Source organism: Pelobates fuscus, chromosome 7 (genome assembly GCF_036172605.1).
Source record: "Pelobates fuscus isolate aPelFus1 chromosome 7, aPelFus1.pri, whole genome shotgun sequence".
Classification (NCBI taxonomy): domain Eukaryota; kingdom Metazoa; phylum Chordata; class Amphibia; order Anura; family Pelobatidae; genus Pelobates; species Pelobates fuscus.
Genome location: NC_086323.1, coordinates 110861869 through 110876551, shown reverse-complemented (window position 1 = coordinate 110876551; position 14683 = coordinate 110861869). Strand labels below are relative to the sequence as shown.

At 41.8% G+C, this 14683-nt stretch overlaps 1 protein-coding gene across 1 annotated transcript in view; it reads right to left on the bottom strand.

The window, feature by feature from the left end:
• The window catches only part of CACNA1I (calcium voltage-gated channel subunit alpha1 I), a 286325-nt gene that overhangs the window by 180705 nt on the left and 90937 nt on the right, over nt 1–14683 (bottom strand). The gene's annotated exons all lie outside the window — the stretch shown is intronic.

The window sequence follows — 14683 nt, the reverse complement described above, 5'->3', positions numbered from 1 at the left end:
GAGAATGAGAGAGATAGATAGATATTTAGATAGATAGATAGATAGAGAATGAGAGAGATAGATAGATAGATAGATAGATAGATTGATTATTAGAGAATGAGAGAGATATATAGATAGATAGATAGATATTTAGATAGATAGAGAGAGAGAGAGAGAGAGAGAGAGAGATACTATTATTTACTGTTGTACAAATGTGGTATTTGTGGTTTTTGGTATTTTTGATATCTCTGAGATATATTTCAAAACAAACGTTACTGTACAAACTCTAATCATGTATATCCCAATATACTGCAACGAGTAATGTGTTAAATAAATGATATGTATATACCTGAACAGCAAAACTCCTACAATTCCTAATATTTTCCTTATATTCTATTCTGGCTCTATTTAACTTGTGTTTAAAATAACTATTATTCTTTAAAAGTAGGGCTCGCCAATGAAGGTGTTAACAACTGCATAGTGATACATAATCATTAAAGTCAGGCAGAAGGGAATCTAATACAGTAGCCCTAGTTGGCTAAGAGACACAATACTACATACACTACTACAATGAACTATTACCAATGCAGGGAACTCATGCTGTGTCTGCAGAGTTTATGAATCATGATAAGTAGTCCCAAAAAAGCTTTGTGGCAATGACAGAATGTGTGGCTAGAACTCACAGCAGGAGCTGCAAATCCACAGGGCACACAAACCTTAAGAGTCATCTTTATTATTATTGTTTTTAATGAATTTCATGTATTGTATTTATTATCTATATAATGCGTTTGAAAAGTCAAGTCTTTCTAATGTCCCTTTAGTGTGGATTTTGCAAAACACATCATTTGCTGTGCCTTAACCATCATATTTTGTATTTGAGATAAATGTATTTATGTCGCCTTGACAGTTGACAGTCTTATAGCCAGTGTAGTGTGATGTGCGCTGACCCAATTTTGTATTGTTTATTAAATATACTGTATTGTAAAATATAAGATCTTGTGAAGTGGCAGGTCCATGATGTAACACAGAAGTGTCCCTTCTTTAGGTGAGTGGTTGGGTTAATCTGAAAAGCACTACATGTGTATGCCAGGATTATTTAGTCAATCATATCAGTATAAAAGGAAGCTCAAAAGAAGAAAGACATTTTATTTTTTATTTTTTTTTAATTCTTTATTTTTTGTTGTGCATGAGTTAACAGATTTTCCTGCATCATCACAATAAACAAATGCAGAAAATAGGCATCATTCACAATGAAACATATGACATGAGGTGTTAAACATTTAAAACTATTGCTCTGTTCCATTACGCTGAGTCGGCACATTTTTATGTTGCGGTTAAAGTACGTTTAAGACAGCTACACACATGTTTACTAATACAGTTTGGGTTCAAGTTGGTTATGCGTGTCCTAAGAATGCTAGTATTTAATTTGTGTGGTCAGCATGCGTTATTCAGGTGTGTGCAGCTATGTGAGAGCGTTGGTATGGTATATGCTTGCGAGTCACAAGTGTATGAAAAAAGAAATACACATAGTATTTGCCAGGCAGGCAGGTTTAGCCTCATTAAATGAGAAGTTGACAGGCTATCTGAGAGTGTGATAGATGAGTACAGTAAGGCATTACACAAGTATGAACAGAATATTATGGGAATGCTAAATCAAAACAGTCGAACAGTGAATATTTCTTTAAAGTCCTACATTGTTAGGGAGTCTCTGTTTAGGAGGCTGCAGTGTGGCATAGACAGCGTCCTCAGCAGCAGAGGCTTTAAGTATGTCCCTCAGTGATTTACTGTCAGCCTATGCCCAGCACCGGGAGAGATGTTGGGGATACTTTGGAGTCCTCCTGGGGCATATTATGGTGCAGCGTCGCTGGTTCCAGGGGCTGGCTCGTCCGCCCGTCGCTGTGAGGGCCTGCTTCAAAGCTACAGGCAAGTGGAGTCCCTTTCCGATAGTCTGGGGCTCTCCGTGATATCGGGTGGGTCCGGAGCTGTGAGGGAAGCTTGCCAGTAGTTGGTGGCGTTGTGGGTCTCGGCTTCATGCTGTGTCTGTGTGGAGCGTGTAGCTCACTTCGGGTTGGCAGCATTGCGCAGCACGATCTCGCTTGTTTATGTGCAGGCAGGAGGGGTTTCCATCTCCGGCGCCATGTTCTTGGTCTCGTCGGACGGGAGCCCGTGCGGCTGCGGCGGGTATGTGCGGGTTCGCCTTTGGGTGAGTGCACTGACTCTGCGTTCTGTCTCTCTCTGCTTGCCAGTTTTGCCCAGAAGGCTTCGAATAAGGCATCAAGCTTGTACTGGAAGTGGTCCCTTTCAGTGAGGTTGTGGTCACACGTGTCGCCCGCCATTGTATAGGCCTGTGTAGCGAAGGGCTGCCTGTGAGGCTCTGCTTTCAGCACTCGTTGTAGCCCTGCTGCCTGGAGAGGTTGGACCGGGATCACCCCCACCGGTCCCAAGGGGGGGGAGCGGGTAGGCAATGGCTCAGTACCCCCAGCCTTTGGGTAAGGAGAGCGGCCGTCTCTCCCCAGCTCCATCGGCCTTAGGCCGCAGCCTGCCTCCTGAGGTCCAGGATTGCGGGAGAAACTCGGGTCTGGTATCGGTAAGATTACCAGGGTGCCCCCAGCTTGGGTAGCGTGCCCCGGTCTCATTTCAGGCTTGGTATCAGTGAGTTTTCCCCCGAAAAGTAGCATGTGTTGCGGGAGCTCCTCCGCCATGCGACTATACAGCTTGCAGGTCAGGCCCCGCCCCCCAAGAAAGACATTTTAAATGGTAGGGATATTTAATGGATTTGTAGTTTGCATGATAACATGACCTGGAACTTCGTCACCAGTCAAATAGGGGCAAATCCAAAGACAAATCACATTACAAAAAAAAAAAAGTCTAATTCAGAAAAGTGAAGTCTAAACACCATATAGTACTATTTTTTGTCTCGCAGAGAATGATGCCAAAATGTTACCCAATGACTCGTGCCATGTATAACAGATCGTTAATTTGAAGCATGTGCAAGCACACTCCTGTTTAAAGTCTGTATTGGTAATCATTTATCAGTTAAATAGAGGCTTCACAGCTCATTGGTGGTGAGCAATTGATCCAGAGGTGATCTATATTAAATTAGCTTCCTGATTTGTATATTTCAATCTGACGCAGACATTCAGAATTCAGGGATATGCAAATTTAATAAAGCAGATTTTATGTTTTGTTCAAACTATTTGTTATTCATTTATTTTTTTACATGTTATCTTCAATTAAAGGCTTTCTAGATGCTGAATACATTGCTCATTATTATTCTCAGTCTCATTCTAGTATAATGTAAAGTAGTGGTTGTAGCCTTACATAGTTACATAGTAATATAGGGTGAGGGGAAAGACTCGAGACTGTCAAGTTCAGCCTTTCATGTATTCTTGCTTTTACTGTTGATTCAGAAGAATGGACAACTGAAGCAATTTCCAAATATACCAAGGAAAAGGGAGAAAACTCGCTCTTGCACTCAATACGCTGTTTGGCAAATTAAAAAAAAAAAAATCTAAATTTATTACCTTTAAGATATTTTATAAACTGACTTTTGTGTAAGGAGGAAAGTGTGTGTGTGTGTGTGTGTGTGTGTGTTTGTGTAGCTGAGTCTGAGTGAGTCTAAGTATTCACACGCAGATACACTCATTGAATGCTTAGACTCACTCAGACTCAGCTACACAAACACACACACACACACTTTCCTCCTTACACAAAAGTCAGCCACCACACACAAAACACTCAACCAGCACACACAGGCACAATCAGCCTTCCCCCCACAAGCAGCTCTCAGCCTTCTCCATACACAAAACACTCATCCAATATGCAAATGTCTCATATACAGGGTACGCGCATGTATATGGAGAAATTGCTAAGCAGGCATTTGTTCGTATGGAATTTCTCCATAGATACCTGAGCACACATGAGTGCACCTGAGGCACCATGGGATGGCGAATGGGAAGGTAAGTATGATTTCCTACTTATCTCCACTGCTGTAATAACAACAGCAAATGCCGCAATAGTGTTTACTGGAATGAAGGATCAAGTTATTGTCACTGAAAGCAATAAAAATACAACAAATGTCACACTGTAAATTCAATAAAGCATTATACATACAGTCTATGTATTTTTTATATAAAATAAGGGCAAGTTTAAGTTATGAAACTGGACTGAAAGTATAATCTTAAAGGGACCACCAGCGCCGGCGCCACCTCAGAGGCTGACATCATCAGAATTGATGATGTCAGCCAAGGAGGCAGGGTGTTGGTGGAGCCAAAGGCCGCCCTGGCCAATCAGCATCTCCTTATAATGATGCATTGAATCAATCCATTTCTATGAGGGAAGTTCAGTGTCTCCATGCAGAGGCTGGAGACAGTGAATGTCAGTGCTGCAACACTGTGCAGCACTGCCCCAGTAAGCACCTCTATTGGCCATCTGACGAGTGGCTACTGGAGGAATCCTTAGGGAACTATGTAAACACTGCATTTTTTTCTGAAAAGAGAGTGTCTTCAGCAAAAACCCTGCAGGGACTGAACTACACTATATTGTAGTTGTTCTGGTGACTGTAGTGTCCCTTTAGTTTTGACAACTGGCATGTACTGTGCCATGTTCAGGTGGTAGGTATCATGACAAATCTATCCCAAAATAAGGCAGATAAAGTTAGTATAATGAATTTATTAACTAGACATTGCAGGCCTTAAAAAATATAAAAACATTTTTAAAGGGCTATTTGCAAAGTACAGACTCCCCCCTACGTCTTCTGTAGACCAGTTTCCAATGATTAATGTTAGTGTTTACAGTGTGCATTCCCTGAAAGCTTTCCATGCACCTCCTGCAAGGCATTTCCTGTGTGAGAGGTTACTAGTGGGCAGATGGGAACTGATTCATTCCTCTTCCTGTCCAGTTTCAAACAGACACCGGAGGACCTGGGACAGCACTGATGTTTTCACCGTCTATAACTGTTCCTACAGGCCTGCTATGTTTAACTCTGACTGGACTACAGAGGACACTGGCCAAGGTACCTGGTACTTATCTCTCCCCACTAGCCTACTGAGGCTCAAAAGCCACATTATAAGAGATACAAACAGGCGCCTACTCTGCCTAATTGACAATCTGTCCCTGTGTACTCTGACATTAAATATTTTACTATCAATCTTCTTATATTTGTGTAATCCAACGTGATAAATGGACCTTGGTAAGTACAAACAGGAGCTCTGCTGTCGGACTTTCATGTGAATAATGGAGCTATTCCACCAGTCAGTTCCTTGTGATACAGTTGCCACAAGCTCTTTTCATTAGTGTCTGACAGCCAGAATATTCAGTCATGTTGACAAACCTCCTGCAGCGTTTCAGGCCATGTCAGGTTTATCTGTGGGTTTTTGTTTTTTCCTCCTATTTATTTTCAGAAGAGTAAACTTGGCCTCTTTTTCTAATGGTAACAACTTTAGAGGAAGTACAAACTCTTTGAAATATTCTCTCTGATCTTCCCCTGAGGGAATTCCAGAAAACACTTAGATCAAAAACTAGGAGGGAATAATGCTTTGAAGAGCACCCACACGTGTTTACAGAATATCCGAGTCTGCTTGTTTTTTGTAGGACTCAGTGAAGGATTTAAATGGATCTTTGAATTGTCAATAGAATTACACTGTGTAGTGAGAGTTACTGTGAGTTGTCAATACTTTTTATTTTAATCAATAATATCTAGCACCTTGGGGTTAACATAATAAAGAACTCATGGTGACCACAAGAATGACATATATGTATTGTTAAAGGGAATCGATAGCGTTAGGAATACAAAGCTGTATTCCTAACATTATATTGCCCACTGTTTCCCGCCTCCCTCGCCCTCCCCTCCATAGCACATAAAGGATTGAAAAGCCCTTTTTTCACTTACCCAATTCCAGCATCGATGTCCGCATCCTCCAGCGTCATTGAGCATTTTATTGACCCCACAATATGGACATTCTATGTTCTATGCAATTGATATTGTAAAAAAAATATATAGATTTTTCTTTTAGTAATTGATTACATTTTGCTATTTTATCTGCCATATTTATGGAAGGCATAATTTGTATAACCCCTTAAGGACACATGACATGTGTGACATGTCATGATTCCCTTTTATTCCAGAAGTTTGGTCCTTAAGGGGTTGAAGATCACACTAAGCCCCATAACAAACTGGAATCATTGCAGTGGCAGAACTACTGCCGGTAGAGCCAGTGTGGTCCTGCATGCAGAGGCTACACAATGATAATGTGCTCACAGGCCCTTTAGTAGCATGACAGGGCCCCAGTAATGATGTCAACACTGGGAGAAAGTTAACGCCGGTTACTTCCTCCCAGCGATCACATAGCGCTGACAGAAAGGAAGGCAGAGAGGAGAGGGTGGAGTGGGAGAGCCTGTGACTCCAAACAGCTTTAACAAGCTGACTGGACCCCAGGGAAGCCACCCTCCTGCAACCAAAAGGTTAGAAACAGGAGGGTGACCAAAGAAAATTAAATGTTGTATGTGTGTGTGTATGTGAATGTGAATCATTCTGTTTGCCTGTGTATCTGTGTGTCTGTATCGGTATGTGTATTAGTGTGGGTGTTTGTGTATTTGCATGGGTGTCACTGCTTATATCTGTATGAGTGTTATGTGTATCTGTGTGTCTGTGTAGCTGCATGTGTGTGTAAATCTATATGTGCGCTATTGAGTGTATCTGTGTGCCTGTATATTTGCTTTTTTGTCAGTTTGTGTGTGTGCTTACATGTACATGTCTGTATCTGTGTGTCTTTGTATCTACATGCGTGTCAGAGCGTTCACCTGTGTATCTGTACCTGTGTATGTGTGTCAGTGTTTGTATCTGTATACATGTCAGTGTGTGTATATGTTTATCTGCATGTGTGTCTCTAGGTGTATGTGTGTCTATGTATGTATCGGTGTCTGTGTACAGGGAGTGCAGAATTATTAGGCAAATGAGTATTTTGACCACATCATCCTCTTTATGCATGTTGTCTTACTCCAAGCTGTATAGGCTCGAAAGCCTACTACCAATTAAGCATATTAGGTGATGTGCATCTCTGTAATGAGAATGGGTGTGGTCTAATGACATCAACACCCTATATCAGGTGTGCAGGGTGGCGAGGGAGCTCTTCCTCTGAGCTGTCTGCTCAGCTCCCTCGCGCGCCGCAGAGTGAGGCTGGGAGCCGGAATATGACGTCATCTTCCGGCTCCCAGCCTCACTCTGTGGCGCGCGAGGGAGCTGAGCAGAGAGCTCAGAGGAAGAGCTCCCTCGCCAGCCGCCCGCCCAGCAACCAGCCCAGCAGCCCGACCGGCAGCCCAGTTAGCCGCAAGGCTAACAAGGCATTTGCCCTGGGCATTTGGGGGCGGCGTTTTTTGCCGCCCCCTGGAAAATGCCGCCCAAGGCAAATGCCTTGTTTGCCTCGCGGCTAATACGCCCCTGGTTAAATCTTCATAACCAGAATATTCTGAATATCACTAGCCAATTAACCCCTCTTAATGTAAAGATGTAAATGGAGCCGGAATAATTCTGTAACAAACTTGCAACAACCAGAGCTAAATGTACATGTTAGATGTCTGTAGGTACAAAATCTGAAGGTGCCTCCTGCTCCCCAAACCTAATATAAGGCATTTGAAGTATAATTAATGTATTAAGTGAACATATTTCTGCTCTGCTTGTAATGTATTATGTGAATCTGTGAGTATAGTGAGTATACACAGCTGTGTATATGCAATGCAGGATTAAAGTAACACTATATTTACTATATTTATATATACAAACATTCTCTACATTATGCTGCTCCCAGCTATCTATCCTCCCTTATACACAAATATGTCCCGTCTAGGCCCTTACGATCTGCTGAAGACTTACGTCTATCGTCTGTCCGTACTCCCACCTCTGATGCTCGCCTTCAAGATTTCTCCAGGGCTGCACCGTTCCTGTGGAACTTGCTTCCCTCCTCCATTAGATGCTCACCCAGTCTCCACTCCTTAAAAAAATCATTAAAAACCCACTTCTTCATAAAAGCATATCAATTAAACTGTTAATAGCTCCCAACTGATTCCTCTCCTGCAACTGTCACTAGTCTAATACTATCCTTATCTTTTTGTGTCATTTTACCCCACTCCCTCTAGCATGTAAGCTCATTGAGCAGGGCCCTCAACCCCTCGGTTCCTGTGTGTCCAACTTGTCTGGTTACAACTACATGTCCGTTCGTCCACCCATTGTAAAGCTCTGCGGAATTTGTTGGTGCTATATAAATAATAACATAATAATAATGTATTCCTGACACTATAGTTTTGAAACCTCAGTTTAGGTTTCCAGCTCTCTCGTCCATTGTAAAGAGGTGTTAAACGTACCTTTTTTTCAGCGCCATAGGGGTCTGTCATTTCTGGCCCTGTCCTGCTTTGTATTCCTAAAACGATAGTGTTCCTTTAAGCACAGTATAAGTGCTGAGAAGAGGCGCCACTCAATGGTCAGGTGCCTGTAGTAGACAGGGGCCCACTCTGCCTAATGTGGAATTTGTCCCTGGTAACAGCATATTAATACCCATCAGTAAAAATATATGGAGTAGAGAATATTTTGGACAGTACGCTCTCCTGTGAATTATTTGATATTTCAATGGTACCAAGCAATAGGAAAGCTCCCAAGCATATGCAGAATCTAAACTAAACCACTGCTTCTCTGAAGTGTCAGAAAGCTTTAAATGATTCATGGCTAGTAAAGGTCAGGTTTGTATAAAGGTAATATCCTTCCAGGATTTTGTAACTCAAAGCATGAAGCAAAGGGATATTCAAAGCTCATTTTGCTTCCGGGTCACAGAGCAAATCAAACCGGATCTATCAGTCTCTCTCCTACTCATACATTACTAAATATGTTACTGCATTTATAGTCAATAAGAGTTTAAATCCTGAACATGGAGCAATACAAAGTAGCGGAAAAAACAATCAGAAAATATATACAAGTTGCTTATTCCCCCATCCCTGTATCTAGTATTAATAGAGAAACTAGTAAATATATTATTATGCATTATTTTAATTTTACTAAATTTATATACCGTAAGTCAGATGCTTTTAATAAGTTAAAATATCTGAATAGCCCTTTGATTTAAAAGGACACTGTAGTTACCAAAACAACTTTAGCTTAATGAAGCAGTTTTTGTTTATAGATCATGCTGAATTATCTGCCATTTAAGTGTTAAATCAGTTTTGTTTCTGTTTTGGCAGCCTTAGCCACACCTCCCCTGGATGTGACTGACAAAGCCTGCATGAAAATAATGGTTTCATTTTCATTCAAGTTAAAGGACCACTCTAGTGCCAGGAAAACATACTCGTTTTCCTGGCACTAGAGTGCCCTGAGGGTGCCCCCACCCTCAGGGACCCACTCCCGCCGGGCTCTGGGGGGAGGAAGGGGTTAAACGTACCTCTTTCTCCAGCGCCGGGCGGGGAGCTTTCCTCCTCCTCTCCTTCTTCCTTGCGACGTCATCGGCTGAATGCGCATGCGCGGCAGGAGCCGCGCTCGCATTCAGCCGGTCGCATAGGAAAGCCTTTACAATGCTTTCCTATGGACGCTTGCGTGCTCTCACTGTGATTTTCACAGTGAGAAGCACGCAAGCGCCTCTAGCGGCTGTCAATGAGACAGCCACTAGAGGTTTTGGAGGCTGGATTAACCCTCAGTATAAACATACCAGTTTCTCTGAAACTGCTATGTTTATAAAAAAAAAAAGGGTTAATCCTAGAGGGACCTGGCACCCAGACCACCTCATTAAGCTGAAGTGGTCTGGGTGCCTAGAGTGGTCCTTTAACTTATATTTTTATAGTATTTACCTCCTACTCCTACTCTGTAAATTGAACTTCAATTACATGCAGAAGGCTCCTGTAGGTTCTAGTAAGCTATTAACAGTGCAGGAGATGAATTGTAAATGAAATAGAATTTTCAATAAAGGAACTCAAACATTAGATGATTCTTCACAGGAAGTGTTAAGGTAGGCTGTACAAGTCAAATGCAGGGAGGTGTGATCAGTGGCGTACGTACCGTGGTCGCAGGGGTCGCAGCTGCGACCGGACCCGGTACTCCAGGGGGCCCGGCCGCCCTGCGGCCCCCCCGCGACCGGGTAGCAGCTGCCACGCTTTGCGGCCCCGGCCCGTGCGGCAAACCGCCGGGGCCGCATGTCAAGGGGTCCATCGGGTGGCCCATGCTGTCAGGGCCACCCGATGGACATGGATTGTAAGGGGGCCCGGTCTGCGCTGAGCGCTTTAAGTGCTCAACCGGGCCCCCTGTGATGAGATCATCACACGCTGGGAGGAAGTGACCGCACGTCACTCCTCCCAGCATACTGAAAGCCCGCGCGGGAGGAAACAGAAAGGAGGAGGGAGTCAGAGTGGGAACTCTGACTCCCATCAGGCTGAGCCACCACTGGACCTACACATGGTAGGACACATTTTGTGTATTCGTGTCTCTGTATGTATGTGTGTATGTATGCCTGTGTCCCTGCATGTGTGTATGTCTGTGTGTATGTATGTCTGTGTCTGTGTCTCTGTATGTGTGTATGTATGTCTGTGTCTGTATCTCTGTATGTGTGTATGTATGTCTGTGTCTGTGTTTCTGTATGTGTGTATGTCTGTATCTGTGTGTATGTCTGTGTATGTGTATGTGTGTGTGTATCTGTATGTATGCCTGTGTCTGTGTGTGTGTGTGTGTGTGTGTGTGTATGCATATGTATGTTTGTGTCTCTGTGTGTGTATGCATGTGTGTGTCTGTGTCTCTGTGTGTGTGTATGTCTGTGTCTTTGTCTCTGTATGTATGTGTGTGTGTGTGTATCTGTATGTATGTTTGTGTCTGTGTCTCTGTATGTGTGTATGATTGTGTGTCTGTGTCTCTGTGTGTGTGTCTGTTTCTGTATGTGTGTATCTGTATGTCTGTGTATGTATGTGTGTCTGTGTCTCTGTATGTGTGTATGTATGTGTGTCTCTGTATGTGTCTGCGTGTGTGTCTCTGTATGTATGTGTCTGCATGTGTGTGTGTATGTATGTATGTATGTATGTGTCTGTCGGGGGTGTGTGTATGTGTTTGTGTCTGTATGTATGTGTCGGGGGGAGGGGCCCACAGTCAGGGGGGAAAGGTTCACGGTAGGGGGGGGGGCACGGATCAGTTTCGCACCAGGGCCCCATGGAGTGTGTGTACGCCACTGGGTGTGATGACAGCCGTATAAACAAATTGATTTAACTCAGAAAACATATAAATATAGAATGTGACAGCAGATAAGAACCATTCGGCCCATCAAGTCTGCCCAATTTTCTAAATACTTTCATTAGTCCCTGGACTTATCTTATATCTAGGATAGCCTTATGCCTATCCCACACATGCTTAAACTACTTCACTGTGTTAACCTCTACCACTTCAGCTGGAAGGCTATTCCATGCATCCATTACCCTCTCAGTAAAGTAATACTTCCTGATATTATTTTTAAACCTTTGCCCCACTAATTTAAAAGGCAGAGAATTCAGCAGTGAGACTGCAGAGGCATGACCTACACATTAAAACTGTTTCATTAAGTTAAAGTTGTTTTGGTGATTATAGTATATCTTTAAGGTTGATTCTAGGTTCGATTTAAATTGGACTTTTCAAGAAGGTTTGTATTGATAATTAATTGTATTAACTGCAACATTATTCTAATTATCCACTGATTCTGAAAAGGTTGATTCAGTTAATAGGGGTGTATGTCATGACTATTCATTATTGTGTGAGGGAAGGACGTATCAATCTTTTTGTGCTGAGCATTGCTGCTGTGCCATATTCTCCAACATTGGGGAGTATGAAATGGGCATAAGGGGAGGGCTTGCCAGTGATGTGACTTGCGTCACTAGTGACATTCAAAAGGAATGGATCCTCCCAAATAATTAACTTGTCAGCCTGAAGTGAATGCACATGAGGCCCTAGTAGGGGCTGTCGAGAGTACTTTTTAAATGCTCTGTCCAGGGGTTGAATGCCCTGAGAACAATTTACAGTGTAAGTGTTAAATAGGTTGGTGACATAAGACCAGGTAACAACTCGAAATGATGAGACAGGATCCACAATTTAGGATGGTCTCATAGAACCTGGGACAGTTGAGAGGTATAACTTGCAAAAAGCTGCTGGCATCTAGATTGCCACGTTCCCTGCACTGTTAAACCGCTGAAGCCTGGACAACAAGGTGTTAACAGAAGTGAGGGAAGCTGGGTGAACTGTCCAAGTGAGAAGACATGAGAACTATTTGGATGGCATTATTAAGTAGCATTCATCCAAGAAAATACAATATTATTTCAGCTTTGGATTTGCTAAGCAAGAGTGGAAAACATAATTAGAAAAGTTAAACTTACTTTACTCCCAAACTGGAACGCCATTACGCTGTTACCTTTACTATAACATAAATATTATGTATGCAGCTGTTGAGGTTATATTTCTTGTGCATGTATTTCTTATCAGTTAATGCGGACACGCATACCACCCTTTCCCATTCTACTTAAAATATCTAATTATTTCGAAGATATGCTGAAAGAACCTCACTTTACATACTCAGCAATGTCCGACTAGGTGTAAACAGTAATCTTTGAAAAAAAGAGAAATAAATGTAAGGGACTTCAGACATTACATTGCATGACATGAATAGCTCACATTAAATACGCACACTTTAAAAAAATAAAAAAAAATGTTTAAGGCAGGTTTGTTGAGCTATTTTTTCATACAAATAATTTTTGTTGCCCTTTTTTGCACAAGAAATGATCTGAAAATGTACCTGTTTTATTGTGGGGTCTCTTGTAGGGGTTCTGCATGTTCCACAGACAGCTTTATTTACTAAAGTGAGACCTGTCAGGGATTGAAAGGGAATTTCAAATGCAAGGCCAAAGTAGCCAAACTGAAGGAAATAGCGGACTCTCCAAATTTTTGCATGCAGAATTGTGGCCTTAAATTTCAAATTCACTTTAACTTCCTGACAATTCTGACTTCAGTTAGTAACCCTGAAAGTGTTAAAAGTCTACTGAAAAATGGCTCCTGGCTTGCTTTTACGATGAAGAATATTTGTACGTGTTGCGTTGAAATTATAATGATACTGTTACTTTCATTTTGGACAATAAGTAATTATTACAAGTGACATTGGTTACCTTAGTTTGAAATAAAGACTGTCAAAAAAAATATATATTTGATGAGTTCTCTCTAGATATTAATCTGTAGACCTGTATAGCATAAGCAGAGTACTCATTGTATCAATGTGCTGTTCATTGCGATACAATTTTTACGAATAAGACCCAGTTTTGCATGTTATTGAAAAGTACTGTTTTAACCTGAAAATAATTTAATCCATACATTGTACACGTTGACTGTGTAGCAAATTCATATTCTTGAAGATAAAATTAAAAATTCAGTATTCACTGAACGGGTTCTAGAGCACATAGGACAGCATTGCTGCTAATGTGTTCTAAGTACTGGCCAGGGAGCATGTGAATTCCTTATCGCATGCTCTTGCAGTGTTGCTACAAGTGCATATATTTCATGGGTGTTTTCAGAGCTCGATGCACTGGTTTAATTATTTGAATGGGAGTGCGTCATGTTATGCAATATAAATAATCATATCACTTTATAACAATTTCATTGTACAAAGCTGTAGAATATAATGAATATGTTCGAACTTTATGAATAAATGAGAATGAGATGCAAGCCATTCATTGTAAGTGTTGCAGATGTAATTTCTTAAAGATTCAAAATAGCAATCAGTGTGTCACTTTTCAATGCACAACACACACCCTCGTCATTTTATTTCATCAACACCCGAAAATCGTTCTCTTTGTAACTGCTAGAGACTCTGACTCCTATCATTTAAATCTGGCCTAGATGTTGGCTAAACATCATAGGAGTCTGAGTCCACAGCAGCTAGGGGATTGATGGTGGATTCAATCTATTCCAAAGACTCAAGCACTATCCCAGCACGCGGACAATTTGACAATAAGCCTTAATGGAGAAGGAAACCGTATCAGAATCAAATTAGTCCAGAGCATCTTTTAATTGTACTGTTTGCCTTTTTTATGTTAATGTTTAATACTATTCATACTGCTCAGCTTTTTTTTTCTCTGAAGTTCCTTGTTCTCTTGGATGGAAGACGAGCGTGCATTTTCACACAGCTCGTTAGCTCTCTAGGGGTTAATAACATCCCTTGCAGCTTGATATGGAATACAATCAACTTACTGATGAAAACGTGAAGTTTCATTAGTTTACCATTGTGTGCTGATCATTTTCTAGTGGTTGGAGTATTATCCTCACCTGCATTGAGTAGCCTTAATGCCTGTCTCTAATAGGCTGCAATAATTCTGCAATCATTCTGTCTTGGATATAATGGAGTCTACAGCATTGCTCACAAAACCACAAGCTCTTGGGCAAGTGCTACATAGCCTATTATAATTATACTGGTCCCTCTTAGAAACTGTGACCTGAAGATGGAAGCACAATGTCTTAGAAGCAATGAGAACATCCAGCCGAGAAAAACAGTAAAGGTACATAAAAGAATCAAGCACTTACGTGACACAATTGGACGAGGACGCATGGAATGGACGGGGCTTAGTAACAAAGGCAAGCCGCTGATTGGCCGGAGAAAGACAGGCGATGAGATGGAGAGCTAAAGGCAGAGGTTTCCCTTAAGAGAAGAATTACAGTATGGACAGACAGACAGTACAG